The sequence below is a fragment of the Amblyomma mixtum genome, chromosome 2, assembly GCF_055824585.1.
Source record: "Amblyomma mixtum isolate Tamu chromosome 2, ASM5582458v1, whole genome shotgun sequence".
In the NCBI taxonomy this organism is placed as follows: domain Eukaryota; kingdom Metazoa; phylum Arthropoda; class Arachnida; order Ixodida; family Ixodidae; genus Amblyomma; species Amblyomma mixtum.
The window spans coordinates 105,150,337-105,169,477 of record NC_143013.1 but is presented as its reverse complement, the minus strand read 5'-3'; the positions used below and the strand labels follow the sequence as shown (position 1 = coordinate 105,169,477).

At 47.1% G+C, this 19,141-nt stretch overlaps 6 non-coding genes across 6 annotated transcripts; all 6 read left to right on the top strand.

Moving 5' to 3' along the window:
• The first annotated feature begins 10,234 nt into the window (after positions 1 to 10,234).
• TRNAS-AGA (transfer RNA serine (anticodon AGA)) lies at positions 10,235 to 10,316 on the top strand. Its single transcript has one exon. It is a non-coding gene; the product is annotated as a tRNA-Ser (tRNA).
• Positions 10,317 to 10,739: 423 nt separating this feature from the next.
• On the top strand, positions 10,740 to 10,821 carry TRNAS-AGA (transfer RNA serine (anticodon AGA)). The gene has a single exon. It is a non-coding gene; the product is annotated as a tRNA-Ser (tRNA).
• A 71-nt stretch (positions 10,822 to 10,892) lies between these two features.
• On the top strand, positions 10,893 to 10,974 carry TRNAS-AGA (transfer RNA serine (anticodon AGA)). Its single transcript has one exon. It is a non-coding gene; the product is annotated as a tRNA-Ser (tRNA).
• A 73-nt stretch (positions 10,975 to 11,047) lies between these two features.
• Positions 11,048 to 11,129, top strand: TRNAS-AGA (transfer RNA serine (anticodon AGA)). The gene has a single exon. It is a non-coding gene; the product is annotated as a tRNA-Ser (tRNA).
• Positions 11,130 to 11,202: 73 nt separating this feature from the next.
• TRNAS-AGA (transfer RNA serine (anticodon AGA)) lies at positions 11,203 to 11,284 on the top strand. Its single transcript has one exon. It is a non-coding gene; the product is annotated as a tRNA-Ser (tRNA).
• Positions 11,285 to 11,357: 73 nt separating this feature from the next.
• TRNAS-AGA (transfer RNA serine (anticodon AGA)) lies at positions 11,358 to 11,439 on the top strand. The gene has a single exon. It is a non-coding gene; the product is annotated as a tRNA-Ser (tRNA).
• Positions 11,440 to 19,141: the final 7,702 nt, after the last annotated feature.

Here is a 19,141-nt window from a genome sequence, read left to right as displayed (position 1 = left end):
TATCTGCAGAGACCACACCTTTTACTACCTGCACTGGCAGCTGCGTTTCCGTGGTGCCTAAACTCAAAAGAGCAGTGCTGTCACATTACGCAACGTACGAGTGAACCCCAGAATAATTGCCATGGGGTCGTTTATTTAGCGCACTACAAAACTCACACGAAGCCACCCCACGTGGTCGAAAGGAATTTGGCGCCCTTCAGGTCTGCCCCATTAGTCCGATGCGAATTGTGGCACAGCTTTATTTCTGACTACAGGAATAAGCTCAAAAAGGCGACTGTCGAGACCAAAACGCTACGCGGGGCCACTTTGGTGAAGTTAAATGCTTGCACGAAAAAAAAAAAAAAGACTTCTTGGGAAACGACGTTGCTCGTCGATACGCAATACATATATAATCGACCGCAGCTTGGCAAGTTTTTTTTTTTTTCTTTCAAAAAAATACATACATATCCGCGACGAGGTGGAGCGAGTGCTGCCACTTCTATATAACGGCAAAAAAGCATTGGTCCGAGGCCGCAGAACAAAGAAGCTAGTGATAGTAAAAATGAATTCACTGTAATCAGCTCGGCAAGCACTTACCAACGAAGCCTCACAGCCACTAGCCTCACTTTGTCTTTCGTAATCACACTACACCATCAGATGACATGCCACTCGCGCTGTAATAAAGCGTTTTCCAAAACGGGGCCCAGAGCCAACATATCGTTGCAACTGGAAGTACCCTGTACTTACATTACCTGCTCCGGTGAGCTTCAACGTTCCCGGGCCTTTTATCAGTTGCGTAGAGGCTCAGCATGAATGTCAGCGCAGCAAATGAAGCGAAAGGAAACTCAGCAGCTCGACAACCCACAAGCACGCACAAGCACCCACAACAAGGAGGGCTGCAGGACGGAACACACGCGATACAGTGCTCTCAGCTTTGTACACGCGGGAACACATGCGGGAAAAAGCCACGCGAAGCACTATTGACAGCTGCGCCTCCTTTGTTTACACATTTGAAGTTGACAGGAAAGAAGTTTATAGTTTAAGACAACAAAAATTTTGTAATGTATTCTTGCTTGAAATTTGTGCATAAAACGTTATTTTACATGAATTATAACGTAATGTTTACCTGACTAAGTACCTAAGTTTTTTATCAGTTTCGGTTCGGTTTCGGCAGTCAAAATGTGGTTGTGACGCATACAGAAACTGCAATATAATAGCTCTTTGTGCACTTGCTGTCATTCAGGCTTCGGAAGCAGCTTAGCTTAAATATTTGAAGTAATTACAATGACAAACAGCGCTTTGCATGCCAAATTTCAACATCTGAGCATCATAATGTTCGAGTACCTTCCATTGGGTCGTCACATGGGATTATGCTAACCTAACCCACTCTTGCACCTTAATCCACCCACTAATCCCCCCAAATCCACTTTATTCCACCCACTATAATCAGCTCAATCTACTCAGTATTCTCCGCTAATCTACCCTAATCTACTTCCTAGGGTGGACGTACTTTCAAAAAATTGGGGACCCTTTTGAAATATTTGCGTGTTGAAATAAGTGAAATATATCTTTTGAAATATTGCGTGTTTTGTTCTTTAAAATGATGTGTTAGACATTAGATACGTGGATTACCGCGCGGTATTCGCCTACAAGTGCTAAATAATTTATAATTGAATTTCTTCTCTCGTGCTGGTTCGGTTTCATCAACCTAACGTTTAGAAAAGCTTTAAACGAACGATGGATGTGACGTGTAGTTGGTATAATAGCTCTATGATATTTGGTATTTACGTCACGTGATGCACTAGAAAAACCATAGAGTTTCTTACTCATGGAGGTAAAAAAAACTAGGAGAGAGTGCGCTCAGCCTCTGCAAGCCATCCTCCTCTGACGCCGCTGCCGAGGGCCCTTTTGCGCACTGACTCATGGGAAATAGGCCCTCCTCCACAGTTACCAGACTACCAGCCAGCGGTGCTTTTTAGTGAACGTCCGTGCTCCGAAGTAGCGCAGAAGCGCAGCGCCTGTGTTGCTTTGGCGGAATGCGTACCGAGCTCGCGTCCGCGTCTCAACACTTCTGTTGATTACACTCTTGAGTTCTTGAGTGCACTGTAGAAAACTGCAGGTAAACTTTCCATCAAAGGGTGCGGCCGCGACCTCGTCACTGTTCAACCGTGGTTCATAAAGAGAATGGAGAGGAATTCCTTTCGTCGTTATACACACATACGGAGCGTTTATTTCAGCGCATGCTATAAGCGGAGAACTCGAGAGTAGGCGAAGAAACGAGCCTCTAAAAAGGGCGCAGCGGCTTCCAGAGCGCTCACGGTGGACGGACGTGTTGAACGAGCGCTCCGGCGCGCTGCGCAAGATTCTATTTCTCGGGCAGGCGGACTTCGGCCCGCTCATGGGCCCGCCGTTCTCCGCTATTCTCGAGGCACAAGTCGTGCGAATACGCTCGCGCACATAGGCGGTTCCGACGTGAAATGCAGCAGTGAAGTATTTATCTCTCTCTCGCTGTCGAGAGAGAGTGCTGGCGGCTTTACGTCTGCCCCTGCGCGGGGTCTCCCGGCCACTGCGCACAATCACTTACAAAAAGAAGTAAACTGTATGTATACATAGCCGCGCGCTCGTAGCGTCCTGTCTCCGACTAATCGCGCACGCGGCACACTGCACTAGCGGCCGGGGTGGGGCGCCCGGCCGCGTATACCGTCCGAGGTAGCACCGGAGCGTTCGTGTCACGCGTGCACTACCTGGCGAAGAGCGAGCGGAAAGTCAAGACCGCCTGCCCGATGAACGCACAGAGGCTCACCACTGTTCTGTCACGGGTATAGAGGCTAGAATATCACGGGTGCGCGCAGTGCCACGCGGCCACAGGAGCGCTTCGAGACTGTCCGGGATGATTCCCAGCGCCCTGCAGGCCGCGAGAATCTCGCGACGCGGCACTGCAGAAGCGGCACAGCGAAGGAGCATGTGCTCCGATGTCACCACTGCGCCGCAGTCAGCGCACGCGTCGCTCGGAGGAGTATCTGTTCTTGCTTCGGCGAGCGCGGCTTCGGCCGCCTATCTGTTTTTTGAGCAGCGTCCGCTCCGGCGGACGCAGTTGTTGCTGCGACGCGCGTCTTTCCTTTCCTCTCTCTCTGATCTTTTAACTCTCCTCTATCTGCACGTGGCAGCGGTGGTGGCTTGGCTAGAGCCAGTAGCAGGCCCGTGCAATTTCCTTTTCATCCTTCTCTCAGTCACAACAACAACAACACGCGTCGCTCGGTGATGGTGGCTGCTGCGGCGAGCGAGTTGCGCTCACCACGGAGCCGTCAGTGAACGCCAGCATATGGTCGCGCAGTTGCTCGTACAGCGAGAGAGCGAAACCGAAACCGAAATCCGGCTAAGAGCTACCACTGCCTTGTCACGTGAGGGCCTATTTCCCATGATGCTTTCCATTATATTTTTTATGACTAGGCTTCAAGATTGTGACGTCATGCTCCCTCCTAGTTTTTCTTCCTCCATGTTCTTACTATTACCTAGAGGGAAAGCTGGCGGCGCTGCACTTCAGCCACCATGGACGCTCAAAGCATCATGGGGCGGTGAGCTACTTGTTGCGGAACAGTCGTAGTTTTTCAGGAACACGGAGTGTCATTACTGAGATGTCTCATTCCAAAAACGCTGTCCGTGTGTGTGCAGACGACTTTCGCGCGAACCATTCCTTCCTCCATGGCGCGAACGCAGTGTGCAAAAGCCATAGTAGTGAAAACGCGACGACACACGACGCCAATAAAAGGTTTCACTTTTCCGAAATGCCATTAAAAAACTCCTTATAGTATTTAAGTAACAACATCTTTTTTGAAAACATATTTACTTTTAAAAGTGCGCCTGTTAATTACGAAATATTAGTTTTTATAGTGTTCACTACTTGGCCAATAGGAGAGCGAGTCATCTCTCATTTTGGGCAAACTTTGCACTTAAATGCTTTTCTGCTCGTTTGTTGCAATCATTAGACAAGATATTGAATATTAGGACATTCGTAGTTATCAAACAGCTTTATTTCTTGATTATTTTTTTGGCCAAAAGTTGAAGTTCCGCAACAATTAGCTCACAGCCCCATGATGCTTTGAGCGCCCATGGTGGCTGAAGTGGTCTCGAGGGGTCGCCATGCAAACTCCCATAGACGGGCTGCCAGCTTTCCCTCTAGGTAATAGTAAGAAACTCTATGAGAAAAACCATGGAGGAAACGTATATTCACTTCAGCACTTAAGCCAGCCTCTTTCAAGACCTGGAATGACAAAAAACGACCTGTCAGCATTTATACAGCTGATTTTTCATCACGTGACCTAAACATCAACTACACGTCAAGCCATCTTTCGGCAGTTGAATTTTGCAGACGCCGGTCCATGTTCCGGCAGTCAGGCGGCTCCCGGAAATAGAGCGCTTGGGCTAAATCGTGGGCCGCCCCAGTAAAAAAAACCATTGGAACCAATTGGACATTCCAGTTGGAACTAAATGGACATTCCCATTGCTTCCAATTGGATTTCCCAATTGGAACCAATTGGTTCCAGTTGTGTTTTTAGCCCCCGACCAATTGGATCGAACTGGACTAGCCAATTGACCCATTAGGCCAGGCAGTTATTTGACCCAGAAAATATTCACTACGTTCATTGAGAAAGGTAGCTAAACATTTGAATAATATGCTCTAGGATCTTGGATGAATATTTCTACAACTTAAGACATTGTAACGTGAAAAAGGAAAACTGATTTATGAGGACTGCGGGGAGACACTCTGCCTAGTGCCAATCAACATTTTTCGACGGAATTGAAATTAACATGCTTTTATGGAAATCAAAGCCAACAGACACACATGCATCACACACAAGCAACACTGCACATTCAGGCACTAGTAGCATACATTAGGTCAATATGTACATCCAGAGAACACACTTCTGCTCCAACTTATATACCCAGTTCATGAGGCTATCATGCTGGGGCCGGTGGCGCTTGCCCACTGAGCGCAGATATTTAATTTAATTTCAGCTCCAGTGGTGGTGTAGGTGATGAGTGCAATTTATTAGGCTAAGCTGCTGATAGCTCTTATTGTAAGTACCATATTCTACCTTTTTCGTCAAATATGCAAACATTCATTGGATAAATTGGGTGCAATTCGGCGGACCAATTGGATGCAATAGGTAAGACCAATTGGGCTCACCAATTGGAAACCCAAATGGTCCAATTGGATAGTCCATTTGGACCATCCAATTGGAACACCATTCCAATTGAAACCAATTGGAAACCCAAATTGTCCAATTGGATAGCCCATTTGGACCATCCAATTGGAACGCTATTCCAATTTAAACCAATTGGAAACTGAACTCGTCCAATTGGAACCAATTGGAACCCATTGGAAATCCAATTGGTTCCAATGGTTTCTTTTTACTGGGGCGTCGTTGCATGCCAGGAATGGACGCGTATGCGGGAGTCCAAATTAGGCTAATTTTTCTGTTTAGCCGTCTACTGGCCAGAATCCTTGCCGCTTCCGGCGAGGGTGATTGTCAAAAATTATAGGTTACAGAGGAGACTGGTGCCTCCGCCGGATCAAAGTCTAAACAATAGGGAGGCAATCGCATGACGGCGCCTCCAAGCTGGGCACTTCGTAAACCCGGTCTGGGCATATCATGTTCAGAGAGATGAAAAACAAAACGATAAGTGCAAGCACTGTTGGGCGAGAGAGACCCTCGAGCACATAATCTGAGAATGCACTAGCTTCCCAGGGCAGGGACTAAAGTAAATATCAATTCTATAGAAACCTGGGAAGCCTTGCTGCGGAGCGAGACCTCTGCTCCACAGCAACAAGCCATCCGCGTGGCAGAAGAAGCCGCGAGGAGTCAAGAGCCCTTTGTCTGCTTCTCATCGCGGAAGACACGGCCCCCGTCACCCAGGCCTGCGTGCCGGGAACGGGGAGTAGGCCTCCTTATCTGGTGGAATATAAAGTTGGTATCATCCTCATCATCGGCAGTTGAAACATAAACTGAAGCAGCGTGAAGAAGAAATTCAGTTATAAATTATTCAGCGGTCGCAGACGAATATCACGGGGTGCATAATGTATACCAATGTCTAACGAATCGTTTTAAAGAAGAAAACGCGCAAGGAAAAATTTGGTGTCTGTAGTCCTTTATGGACCAGCGATTATCTAGGCTTCGCATTACATGCCCTACCCAAACCCATTTCTTCTTCTTGATTTCGATTAGGATGTCATTAACCCGCGTTTGTTGCCTCACCCACTCCTCCCGCTTCCGATCTCTTAACGTTACACCTGTCATTTTTCTTTCCATAGCTCGCTGCGTTGTCCTTAAGCTGAACCCTCTTCGTTAGCCGTTTGTGCCCCATAGGTGAGTGCTCCAGGTTCAACGTAGTAATTACGCTGCATATGGAGTCATCTCTTCGCGTGTTTGATCTCTATCCCCATTCCACATGGGGTGAATTCAAGCCGCCCACTATGATGAACTGTTTTGACTGCGCCAACTTCTGAGCTTCTGTGACGATGTTCGCAAAGACAGCCTGATTGGTTTGGGCTGCTTGTATATGTTTGTGATGAAGGTACCCTTCCGTCCTCGCCGGTTTGGGGATATTTCGGCGGCTAGGTGATCAACGTCTGCATGGGTCCGGGAGAGTTTGTTCAATGGCTCCTTGGTAGGAGGCAGGGCGCACAGACGACGGACAAGAAAAGACGCACAGCAACGCGCTAACTATCAACTGAATTTTATTCGAAAAAATGGCTGTTATGGTTCAATGGCTGTTATGTCTTTGGCTATGATAATGGCTACCGTAGGCTTGAGGGGTTGGCGTATAGTGTAGTAGCCCGGTAGGGAAGGAATCGTGGTGGCTCCTATCTCCTGCAGGCAGATCACGTCTGGTTTGACTGGTGCATTGGCAATGTACTGCTTGAGGAGGCCCTGCTAACGCTGGTATCCACTGCAGTTCCATTGCCAAGTCTCTAGGTGCTCTGTTGACTTTGTGCGAAGAAGTCCTGCCTCGTTATTGCTGAGTCGCAGTGCTCGCGAAGCTAGCTTCGCTGCCGAAGGAGTCTTTGCGATGACGCATTTTTGGAGGCTCTGAGTATGTATGACGACCTTCTTTGCGTTTTTTTAAGAATATGCATGTCCTGTGACAAGTTGTTCATGCGTTGCGTCATCCTTGGCTCAAGGTCTTGGACGGCACGGCACGTGTCCAGATTTATGTTTGTCAAGGCCGGCCGGACATGTTTCTGTACTGCTTGTTCTATGTACTGTTGTAGACATGCATAATTTATACATAGGTGAGCTGCTGAGCAGGTTATTTTGTCTGCTCCACTTTCCAAAATACGCTGGCGCGTCGCCTCACTCGGCAGTAGTCGTGCAAGGCATTAATTCTCTCATAAAAGGTATCGGTTTGGGCTAGTTTGAAAACCGTGTTTGACGTAAAGCGCGCATAAAAACACGGACGAGTCAACAGGACAGACAAGCTCTTATCCCCGCAACTGTCATCAAGAGGGGGGGGGGGGGGGGAAAGACGTAAACTATAGGAAATGCCGGCCAAGGAACACGCGTGACGAATTTTACTGATGTGGCTGCATGACACCAACGAAACGAGCCTTTTTACTTTATAGTGGAGAAAAAAAACCTCCTTTCGTTGACACGCAGTCGCGACTTCTTTCCTTAGTAACGCACAGAATGTAGGTACACCACCAGGATATTCGTAGTGAGTTGGCGCAAAGACGTAGAGAAAAGGGGGGGGGGGGGGGGGGGGGGGAGGGGAGTTATAATGCCTTCGTGACATGAAGATAAATAAACTGAACAAAATGCTTGACGAGAGCTGACATACAGTGGGCCTAAATGATATGGGTGCCTTACTGGAATCGTCTTTGTCGTCAGGTTCTGTAGGAAACGCTCGGCAAATTTGGATGTGGCCTGGCATCCTCGCCTCCCCTTAGCGCTGTCAACTGCAGGACGATTGCAGCCTTCTCGGCCAACGTCATCGGCGCCCGTGCTAGTGGTCTGGACAAAACATGCGACTTCTGACAGCGTGGTGCAGAAGGTCGGATGTGTACTGAGGCTGCTGCACAATGATGCGTCTCCAGTCGGGAGAAGAAAGGCAGCGGGGAACGCTTGAAACATGCAAAACTGAGGCGAAAGTATACCCAAGTTCGCCCATTGGGCCACGCTTCTTTGCTTGAAGTGAGCTCGTGTTGTGAGCGTGATGCAGCAGTCGGAGAGCAAAGTATGAAAGTCTGTTGTGTTCCCTGGTGTTCTGCTCACTCTAGAAAAGGGCAGCGGCTATTTCTTTGCTCGAGAAGTGGGCGGAGAAAAACAAATAGTGGGAACCGCAGGTGCTGTAAAACCGAACTCCAAAGAATGTGAGGCAACCCAGTCAAAAAAAACCATTGAGATTTCCAATTGGAACCAGTTGATTTTTGGGCACCATTGGAACCAATTGGCTAGAAACCAATTGGAAAGACCAATTGGTTTCAGTTGGCTTTTGAGCCAATTGGTTCCAATGGTGTCTGAAAACCAATTGGTCCCAATGGTTTTTTGACTGGGTAGTGCCAATCAACATTTTTCTACAGAATTGAAATTAACATGCTTTTATGGAAATCAAAGCCAACAGACACACATACATCACACACAAGCAACACTGCACATTCAGGCACTAGTAGCATACATTAGCTCAACATGTACACCCAGAGAACACACTTCTGCTCCAACTTATATACCCCATTTATTAGGCTCTCATGCTGGGGCCGGTGGTGCTTGCCCACTGAGCGCAGTTATTTAATTTAATTTCAGCTCCAGTGGTGGTGTAGGTGATGAGTACAATTTATTAGGCTAAGCTGCTGATAGCTCTTATTGTAAGTACCATATTAGTTCTACCTTTTTCGTCAAACATGCAAACATTCATTGGATAAATTGGGTGCAGTTCGGCGGACCAATTGGATGCAATGGGTAAGATCAATTGGGCTCACCAATTTGAAACCCAAACGGTCCAATTGGATAGTTCATTTGGACCATCCAATTGGAACACCATTCCAATTGGAACCAATTGGAAACTGAACTCGTCCAATTGGAACCCATTGGAAATCTAATTGGTTCCAATGGTTTTTTTTTGACTGGGAAGGAATGCGAAATGTTTGCATTCCAGAACAATGTTTGCTTTGAGCGGAGTTATAATGCACAACTTTAACGTTTCATCCTCGTAAACTTCTCGCACTTGGCTTCGCGGTGAACGAGAAGCTGTTTGAATGGCTGTCCTTGGAGAATATGTAAATGCAGCTCGTAATAAGTAATCCTGTTTGTTTGCAAAGTAATGAAATTTAAAGCATCCGGGTAAACTGATTCCATTGGAGTGTGCAACGCCCGTTGTGAGAATGTAAATGTTCGCAGGGCGCCGAGTTTCAAGGCAAATTAGCTGCGAAAGAAGATTTAGTTTTGCGTAACTAACTTTGATTCACCTTTTAAACAATCTGTCTTGGGACCACCCTGTCTTGGGAGCGCGTCTTCATTCCCGTCTTTATCGCCGCCGTACGTGCAAGAGCCTCGGTAGGCGTCTTTCCAATGCGCTGATGGACGTCGTACTAAGTCACGTGACTTACTCTGCGTTATATATCTGTTCACCCACTGTTGTTCTTAAATTTCGCTAAATTCTTTCTTCAAAGATAACCTGAAGGTCAGGTCACGTGTTTATAGCACTTGTAGTTATCCGTTGCTACAGCAACATACATATCAACTGATTATTGCGGTAATTAATCTCCAATTAGTGTCACTTGATTAGGTTAAGCTTCCTCTTTCCAATTATATATTACATTTGTACATTTTTATGTTAGCTACTGATTATGCTTATTACTATACTACATGTCGTCATCGTGGTTAACCACACTAATTAGTGCACGCCTATATACTATCATAGTCTAGCGATACATGGGAGCTACGCCGCGGCAAAGTGCGGAGCTCGGCATAGCGACAACCTGTTTCTTGACGCAGACCCGGTTGCTTGGGGCGCCGTTGCTGCAATACGCAGCGAAAGGACTGCCGTAGTAGAGCTTTTGCTCTGAAAGTAAATAAAGAAAGGCATGCGCATTTCGAATGCCGACGGCACGACAGCCGGTTGCTGGTGAGACGACAGCTCCTTGCTCTTTCATGTTGGCGCAACCGGCTCTGTGCGAACGTTTCCTCCCCACCAGCAGCAGTTCAAAAATAGCTGCACAAGCCGGCAGCCGCTCCCCTCACCGCTGCCGCCGCACTGAGCAGTCGTGGCCGAGTGGTTAAGGCGATGGACTAGAAATCCATTGGGGTCTCCCCGCACAGGTTCGAATCCTGTCGACTGCGCTGATCTTTTTCTTTTAACGACACTCGGCGCTAGCCGGCAGCCGCTCCCCTCGCCGCTGCCGCCGCACTGAGCTTGCCTGTAGAGAGTGAGGATGGGACACCATTCGACCTCATTATGCTAATGGGCCTCCATTGTATTTGGCGCTCCAGAATGGCAGGATATCATTGCGATCCTGATGCACGGCCAGCACGGATCTATTTTCGGGAGTGCATGCATAAGTATATTGAAGTTCAGAAACTTGCTCCTGAAGCTCCCGAGTGGATCGAAAGAGTCGAGCCTTTGGTGACGCTTAAGGAGTTTTAATATGATGAAGCCACGCACCCCCGGGTGGATAGTGTTGTTAATTATTGCTCATTGCGCTCTGTAAGTGTATTTGTGTACTGTGGTTCTTGCCGAAGTCAGGCAATAAATAAAAAAAAAGAGCAGTCGTGGCCGAGTGGTTAAGGCGATGGACTAGAAATCCATTGGGGTCTCCCCGCACAGGTTCGAATCCTGTCGACTGCGCTGATCTTTTTCTTTTAACGACACTCGGCGCGAGCCGGCAGCCGCTCCCCTCGCCGCTGCCGCCGCACTGAGCAGTCGTGGCCGAGTGGTTAAGGCGATGGACTAGAAATCCATTGGGGTCTCCCCGCACAGGTTCGAATCCTGTCGACTGCGCTGATCTTTTTCTTTTAACGACTTACTCGGCGCGAGCCGGCAGCTGCTCCCCTCGCCGCTGCCGCCGCACTGAGCAGTCGTGGCCGAGTGGTTAAGGCGATGGACTAGAAATCCATTGGGGTCTCCCCGCACAGGTTCGAATCCTGTCGACTGCGCTGATCTTTTTCTTTTAACGACTTACTCGGCGCGAGCCGGCAGCCGCTCCCCTCGCCGCTGCCGCCGCACTGAGCAGTCGTGGCCGAGTGGTTAAGGCGATGGACTAGAAATCCATTGGGGTCTCCCCGCACAGGTTCGAATCCTGTCGACTGCGCTGATCTTTTTCTTTTAACGACTTACTCGGCGCGAGCCGGCAGCCGCTCCCCTCGCCGCTGCAGCCGCACTGAGCAGTCGTGGCCGAGTGGTTAAGGCGATGGACTAGAAATCCATTGGGGTCTCCCCGCACAGGTTCGAATCCTGTCGACTGCGCTGACCTTTTTCTTTTAGCGACTTAAGGCCGTTGTACGATCGCTTTTAAGCGGATCCGCCAGGCAGGCGGACTGGCGGACCGAACGACCAGACAATAGGCATTCGCCCCGTTCGGCAGGCGGAAGGAAAGTTGGTGAACTTCAACTTTGGGGCGGACGAGCGAACCGCCCGGCGACCGAATTGCAGCGATTGGCTGCTTTTTACGTGACGTAGGCATCCGCTCCTGCCGGGCAAGATGGCCGTCCGTCGACTGAACTGGGGAGCGAGGCATAGGTCGTGGCTGTAGTGGTGGCACCTATGCCGCGAGGCATACTATATTGGCCACATGTTGATATTACGAGTGTTCAGAGCGACTGCGAACTTCTCCGCGTGCAGCAGCGGCGAGCAGCGACAGTTTCCCGAGTTGAAATCGACGCTGATGTAGTTGACAGAGCGCCTCTTCAAACCGACGCAAGACCTACGCGTTGGGTGTGTCACGAATTTATATGGAGCTGTTTGTGGTTGCTGCAAGGGTTCCTAATTCCTGCGAGGATCATCACGCACAGCGGCGAACAACAGCTGCTCACGGTGAACTTTTGTGCGTGCATGAGCTGCGTAGCACAGTGACTAGTGTCCGCGTAGTGAAAGTGATTGCGATCGAAGCGAGTGCTTTTACGTCAAGGCAGTGAAATGTGCGCCTTCGAGAGCTCACTACGCACGCCGTGCTTTCCGAATGCTGAAATGAGCGTGGCGTTGTGCAGCTAGTCGCATTCGTTGCGATGGTTGCAGTGATCGCGACCGAAGCGTGCACATGACGTTGTTGCTGGCTACACATTCGTTACCATTTTGTTCGCGATTCGTGTTGGCACTTTGCTTGAGAATTGCCGTGTGTGCGACGTGACGCGACGCGAGCTTGGCTGCACGGCCGTAGGACTGTTTTGCGGCGACAACAGCGATGTCGCCTTCCTCTGCGCTTTGGTGCTCCATTCAGTACGTTTTGTGATGATGGGTGCTCGGGTTACGACTCGCCGGAGAAACTGTGTAACCTGTGTTAAAACATCGGTGCAGTGCAAATGTATCTTCGGGAGCGTCATTTCTTTTTATTTCCTGCCGGCCGTGCGCACATTTGCCTGCAATAAACATATCGGCGTGATGAATGGGTGACTGAACACTTCCGCTAGCCATTTCGGTTTAGGTTGTAACAACATGGAAACAAGAATCATTGCCGCTTTTGAATCACGACTGATTGACAGTGTACAAATCTCTAATATGTGCCAACTCATAAGTCTGTTTTTCATGAGCATTTCAATTGATGTAGCGCAGAAAAAAAAAAGTGTGGCAGCAGCTTATGCAATCAAAACTGACCACAGAGCAAGTTGAGCATAACGAGTCTTGATGAAAAAGAAAAAATATTGAGAAAACCTTTGCCATTGCTTTTTTTCTCTTTTTGCATAGCAGTGTTAAGTCAATATTGACAAATGCTTGGCAGTATTCAGTTCAAGTGGGATGTTGGTTTCCACTGCAATCAGAAAAATACAGTGGTCTTGAAGCACCTCATAGGCAATGACAGTGTCTGTTGTTGATTTTGCTCATGGTCCTTTTCGATCCGGGGATCAGTGGTACGAAACTGGATGTGTTCGCAATGCTATTGTTGCAGAGCTGCTTGCGAAATCGGCCTTATTGGTGTTAAGTGGTTGTTCAGCGGTGCTTCCTGGGTCAGCCGCAGCACTTTGTTTAACAAGCCATTCTCAAAGCTTTGAGAAGATCTCGTCGATGCACTTGCATATGTCTGTCTGCTACCACCTTCATTTGCCTGTGACTGCTTGCTACAGACATGACTACTTGCAGACTGCAAAATAAGCCCTGTGGAGCTGGTAAAGCTACGCTAGGAACAAAGACGATGGTAACAACATCACTGCACAGGGTAGCAATTCTTGCTCTGTCGTCGTCCCTTAGCACAGTTTCGACATGCCAACTTGCCACCGGTGCACCCCACAGTACGCTATGATCAAGTTCTGTGAAATTTACAGAAAGCAACAACGGGAGAGGAAGTAGGTTGTATAGGCATATCTAGTGCATGCTGTACAGATAGCTTCCTGCCTTATTATAGCCTGGCCCCTCTGTTTATAATCCTTCATCACCCAGCACCTATGGCCCTATTTGTGTTATTGGCATGTGCTGCAAATCACCAAACACATTTCATACTCTTGACCCTGCTAGATTGTTTTGGCCCATTAAGTTGTTTGATTCAAATCGGCAAGCTTTTAGAAGACATTTCTGCAATAGCCAACTTTTTCTTGTTCTTCACGACATGCACCGTGACTGCAACATCCCCCTATGATGCTTTTGTTCTTTGCTTTGAAAAAGCATGCATTTCCCCTATTTATGTGAGGCTGGTTTTCTCGTGCTTTAACTTGCATCCAATAGCTCTAAACTGGATCCAAGCTTAAACAGCCAGCCTTTGGCAAATTTCCCTTGCCAATTCTTATGTATCTTGCCTTTTCCTGCAATCTCGGACGTCCGCCAAGGCACTCCTTTGGGCCTCAGCTTTTCATTACTTGCATTATTACCGTCCCTTCAGTGTTTTGTCATATGCCTTCACTGACAGCCATATGGTGTGTGCCATATTGCAATCAATACCAGCATTTCAGTTGTTCAAAACAACAATTAGCATGCCCTGGATTGTCCTGTTTGCTAATGTTACTAAGAATGCAGTAATATTGTTTTTTATTGTCAGCATTACATTTTGCCAACTTATAAGGCCTTCCGATAAAGGTATATTCACTGTATACTGGTTCAAATACCTAATAATCCTCATACACCCACCCACAACCTAGGATATTTACACCATGACGTGTTGTTAGTATCACCGTCTTCCAAGTTACTTGCATTCAATTCCCCTGTGTGTCATCAACTTGGGTGTTCTAATGGCACATGGCACAAATCTAACTTAACTAGAATCCTTGAATTAGTTCAGTCCTGAGCCGCTTGTTTTATTTTCTCAGGCCATTTTTGAAGGTCCAGTGTGACAGCACCAAAAGTGCATATTTGAATGTCTTCATCTTATGCAGGTTTTTTTTGCTCCTTACCAACACGTCCCCAACTAATCAGTCCCAACTTGTAGTCTCTCGTGCACTAGGTGCACTAACACTCTTGTGCCTTGTTTAGCTCATATGCCACTGAATTTCAAGATTCGTTTTTGTTCGTGCCACAGAAGGCTGTAACGGTCTTGCATCCCACAAGGCTGTGTATCTTACTGTCCTGCGAAGTGGTTACTACAGAAATCATGCTATAAATTACGAACTCACTGAGCTCCTACCTGGCACACCATTTTAAAGCTCGCTACTAAAGTAACGTCATTTAGGACCATTGAGGTGTGATAAATATGAAAACAAATAGATCTGATATAGTGCTCAGTCACTCGGTCACCTCGGCAAACCAGTACAATGCTCTCTTATGCATAACGTGTTCATTGAGTACTATCGGGGCAGATTTACACAATAGTAGCATTTGGGCTAACTTTGCGCAAGCTAGCTCTAGCTACCTACATTCGCTCACTGCAAAGCTAAACATGCATTAGTGCACCCACCTGTTGTTGACCGGGCTTCTCTTTGTGCTTGTCTGTTCTGCTCAGCTGAGCAACACACTGACTTCATGATGTGGCTCAGTGAGAATTCTACATCTGTATGCTTATGCATGTAACTTGTATATAGTCACATGTACTAAGGATAGTATTAACTGGGCAATTGGTTCAGCTTAAAAGCTCTCATCATCAGATTGCAGCAAAGAGATAGCAATAAAAGACAAAAGTCATCACTGCCTTTCTGTTTTTCTTCGTCATCCTTCGGCCTGACTTCAACTTGGTTTTTTTCCAACTTCCTTATGACTACTGATGGCTCAGTTAATTCGTTTCCTTGCAACCCAGACTGGCAGTGGAATAAAGATATTTTGCTAAGAAATTGGTAATTAGTAACTAGTACGACATCATTCTATATATAACAAGTGGTGCGGATATCGATTAACAAATACAGATTCTCTCTTTTGCTTGCTGCTTTGGGAATCATAGTTGCCCTTAAAATTTCTCATATTATTTTTTACTGATCAGAAAGGACGTACCTTCAAGATTGCTGTAGAGCTTTACTGGAGAACTTAAGCATCTATGGCCCACACATACTTCAATGGCTTATTTTTCATTTCATTCTGTCCTGAGACATCATAGCTCTTATTTCTGAAAATTAACTTTTTCGCATTCTGCTTGATATGATTGTGTTTGTTTGAGGTAACTGCAAAATATGAAGCAGTTCCCGTTCCCTTGACTATACAACGCATTCTATCCTAGTCTCCGCCAATATTTGCTATGTAAACTTTCCAAATCGGTTCTTGCATTTCCTTAACCTCTAGGCCAGTGTACTTACTCCCTTATCTAATTATGTATGGATTAATGAGGATGGCACATGTATACTTTTCTGAAATATGAAGCAACCACTTTGTTTTAAATTCATGGGACAGTTATGAATGCTTTGTGGTCGTACGCACAATACGCCACCTTGTTTCTGTGCATGTCAACATTGATTGGCTCTCAACAGAACTTTCCACACTTGTTTACTATGCTGCATACTGGTTTGCACAATGTTCACTGCAATGTCACCTCAGGAAGCACTGGTAAAAGGAAGCGGCCTGCCCACTGTCACTGCAGAACAAAAGCGTGCACTTTAGTACAGTGATGCGCACCATATTCGCTTTGAAGCCACTGAGCGGTATTTCTATTTCGATTTTCGTAATGGTGTGAAAAACATGACGAAAAAAAATCAGAAAAGAAATCAGTATTATTGCGTCGTCATTTTTCTGTGATATTGTAAACACCTGCAGTTAACACTGATCTTCCATATTAGTAAAGGTTGGGAACATTGTAATTTCCTCATGTATAGATGCATTCATATCTGATGGTAACATGCTAAAATATGCTGATTTTTTCATGCATGCATAATACACACATACACATACACCTTTTCTTTAATGAGAGACAGTGGCGTGTTTGATGTCATTTGACCACACATACTATGATGTGGATAGAGTTGAAGTGCGGCGGGAGTGAACAGGGACACGAGAAGAATGATATACAGGTGATGCTGGATTTCCCACAGCTGAAGAACCAAGCTGGGCAGAAATGATCTGGTTTGGTTTGGTTTATGGGGTTTAACGTCCCAAAGCGACTAAGGCTATGAGAGACGCCGTAGTGGAGGGCTCCGGAAATTTCGACCACCTGGGGTTCTTTAACGTGCTATGACAGAGCATTGTTAAAGGCTGTGAACAAGCAGTCCACATCAGCAGCAGCAGATGCCCTCTCTACAGATGCAACAACCAATCTTGTCAAGGTCACCTTGACGTCAGAAGCAGTAGCATGGACTAAGCCTCGGTACTATTCCCTTTTATCTAAGAGCACACAGAGGCATCTGCTCTACGTCACCTCTTGTGTAGGACAGTCCAGCATACACTGTTCGTGATATCGCTTTGGACAGTTGGCAGTATCAGTGAGGTGTTTGTTGCGGGTTGTCTCTTTTTGTTTCATGTTAACTATGCGTATCTATTCCTACAACAAATATTTTTGTTTGCATTGAATTGGCATCTAAGCTCAGTCAACAACCAATGTTCAGTTTTGGTTTTTGGCTGTCAGAACATGTTATCACCGAACACAATAGTCAGATTCAATTTAAGTCTGCAGTGAAGCTCTGCCATCTGGACCGCCGCACAGAATTCTTCTGCGCCAAAAAAAGTAGTCCGCTGTCAAAACTTTTATTGTATACTACCATAAAAAGCTTATTACAAGAAAAAATGATAACTTCTAGAATTCTGATACCTGGATAGATTAATAAAGTCAAGCATCGAACAACTAATTTTGTTTACTGTTATTGGTTAGTGGAGTAATACAGGATGCCTCAGGCCATGACCGAGTGCTAACAACTGCTGTTTCTTTTAAGTTTTATCCTACTATACATGAGGTACGCGGTATGTGAACCAGAATCATAAAATTTCAGTCACAGCAATTTCATCTTGCTCAGATGTTTGATGTGTGTTCCACAAGGTCACCATCCTCAAATCCAGCAAACCATTGTCATGAAATGCACCATTATTTTTTTACTTGCAGTTATGTTGTAGGTAGGTAGCCAACGTCTGTGTTAAGGTACTCCACTCAGGATGTCGGTTTGCTTCTGCAAACAATGGAAACTCACTAAAAGCAAGTGTTTGATTTCACAGACGGTTACCAGTTGAAAATAATAACAGTCATATTCACCCGACATCACTGCTATCATTCAGCAGCACAGAGAACCCTATGCAACAATTTTGTGGCAACAAACGACAGAGTGCAGGAACCACTGTGTATACGCATGTATGGAGTGCATGCTGCACGTACTGTTTCTTACTTCAGAATGCTGGCCTTTGCCAGTTACCACCCAGCAGCTATTGCCCCATTTCCATCACTATGCAAGATCAATGCTCAAATGCATGTGCGGTAATTAGTATCCAACTGTACAGCACTGCATACAAGAATTCCCAGTAAGTGTCAGCAGTTCACCCATGATGGCTATCATTAATCCTGCTTTTCAATTATAACCTCAGGAATGCCTTCAGGTACTTTCCCTGGGCCTTTTCTCACCTCTGTCCCATTATGGGGACAGTGCTTCTAATTAGCCCCCTCAGTTCATCCATCAATAACTGTTCCCTCTTGAGGCTGTTCACTGGTACATGTTCCTCTATAATGTCATTTTCCACCTGTCTTAGTTGTTTTTTGGGCTTCTCCCAATAAATGCAGACTTCATAATCTCTTTTGTCAGTTAAATTGTTATCCTTTGTCATTGTATGACCGTCGCAGCATTCCTTTCTGAAAATTTGACATCCTTCATTTTAAATACCCCTAGTATGCGGTCTTGACATTGCGCACATCCATCCCGGCATCCGTGGGATTGGTACGCGTTACAGATTCCGCAAATATGTGCTTCCGAATTCGCTCACGCGGATATGTACAGGTCACAGCCTGCCTTAATTTCGAGTGCTACCATACTGTACATGCGCCCGTTTCTTCGCCCTCCATCACGTGCCCCAGTAGTACGGAAGCTCTTTCGCAGCGGCTCAATGCGCGGGCACAGCGGGGAATCAAGGCATCAACCCACGAGACGATTCACTTTGAAACCGGTTCGCATCTCCGTGGTTCGCCGCGTGGCGTCACCTTTGCGTGTGCTAAGTTCTTCGTCCTGTTGCCGGCTGAACTTCGGCACGCCATGGCTATGCCGAAGTTCAGCCTAGGTGCCGGTCGCCGAGGAGCAAAAAAAGACCACGTTTTCGCGCCGTCTAGGTTGCCAACAGGAGCATGCTATTGGACAGACGGCAATCCCGGGCGCGCCAATCGGAACGCTTTAAACCATCCGCCTCGTCCGCCAGCTCCAAAATGATCGTACAACACCCATTCCGCCCCACGCCCGAGCGAAGGCCGAAAGCGAGCGGTTCGCTCGCTGGCGGATCCGCCCAAAAACGATCGTACAACGGCCTTTACTCAGCGCGAGCCGGCAGCCGCTCCCCTCGCCGCTGCCGCTGCACTGAGCAGTCGTGGCCGAGGGGGATTCTACTTCCGGACGCAGAAGCGAACGGACGTGTCTCGATGGCCTCCGTCGGAGCGGGTTCAGCGGCCCAGTCGGGCCGCGGTAAAAGGATTTAGGACACTGCTGAC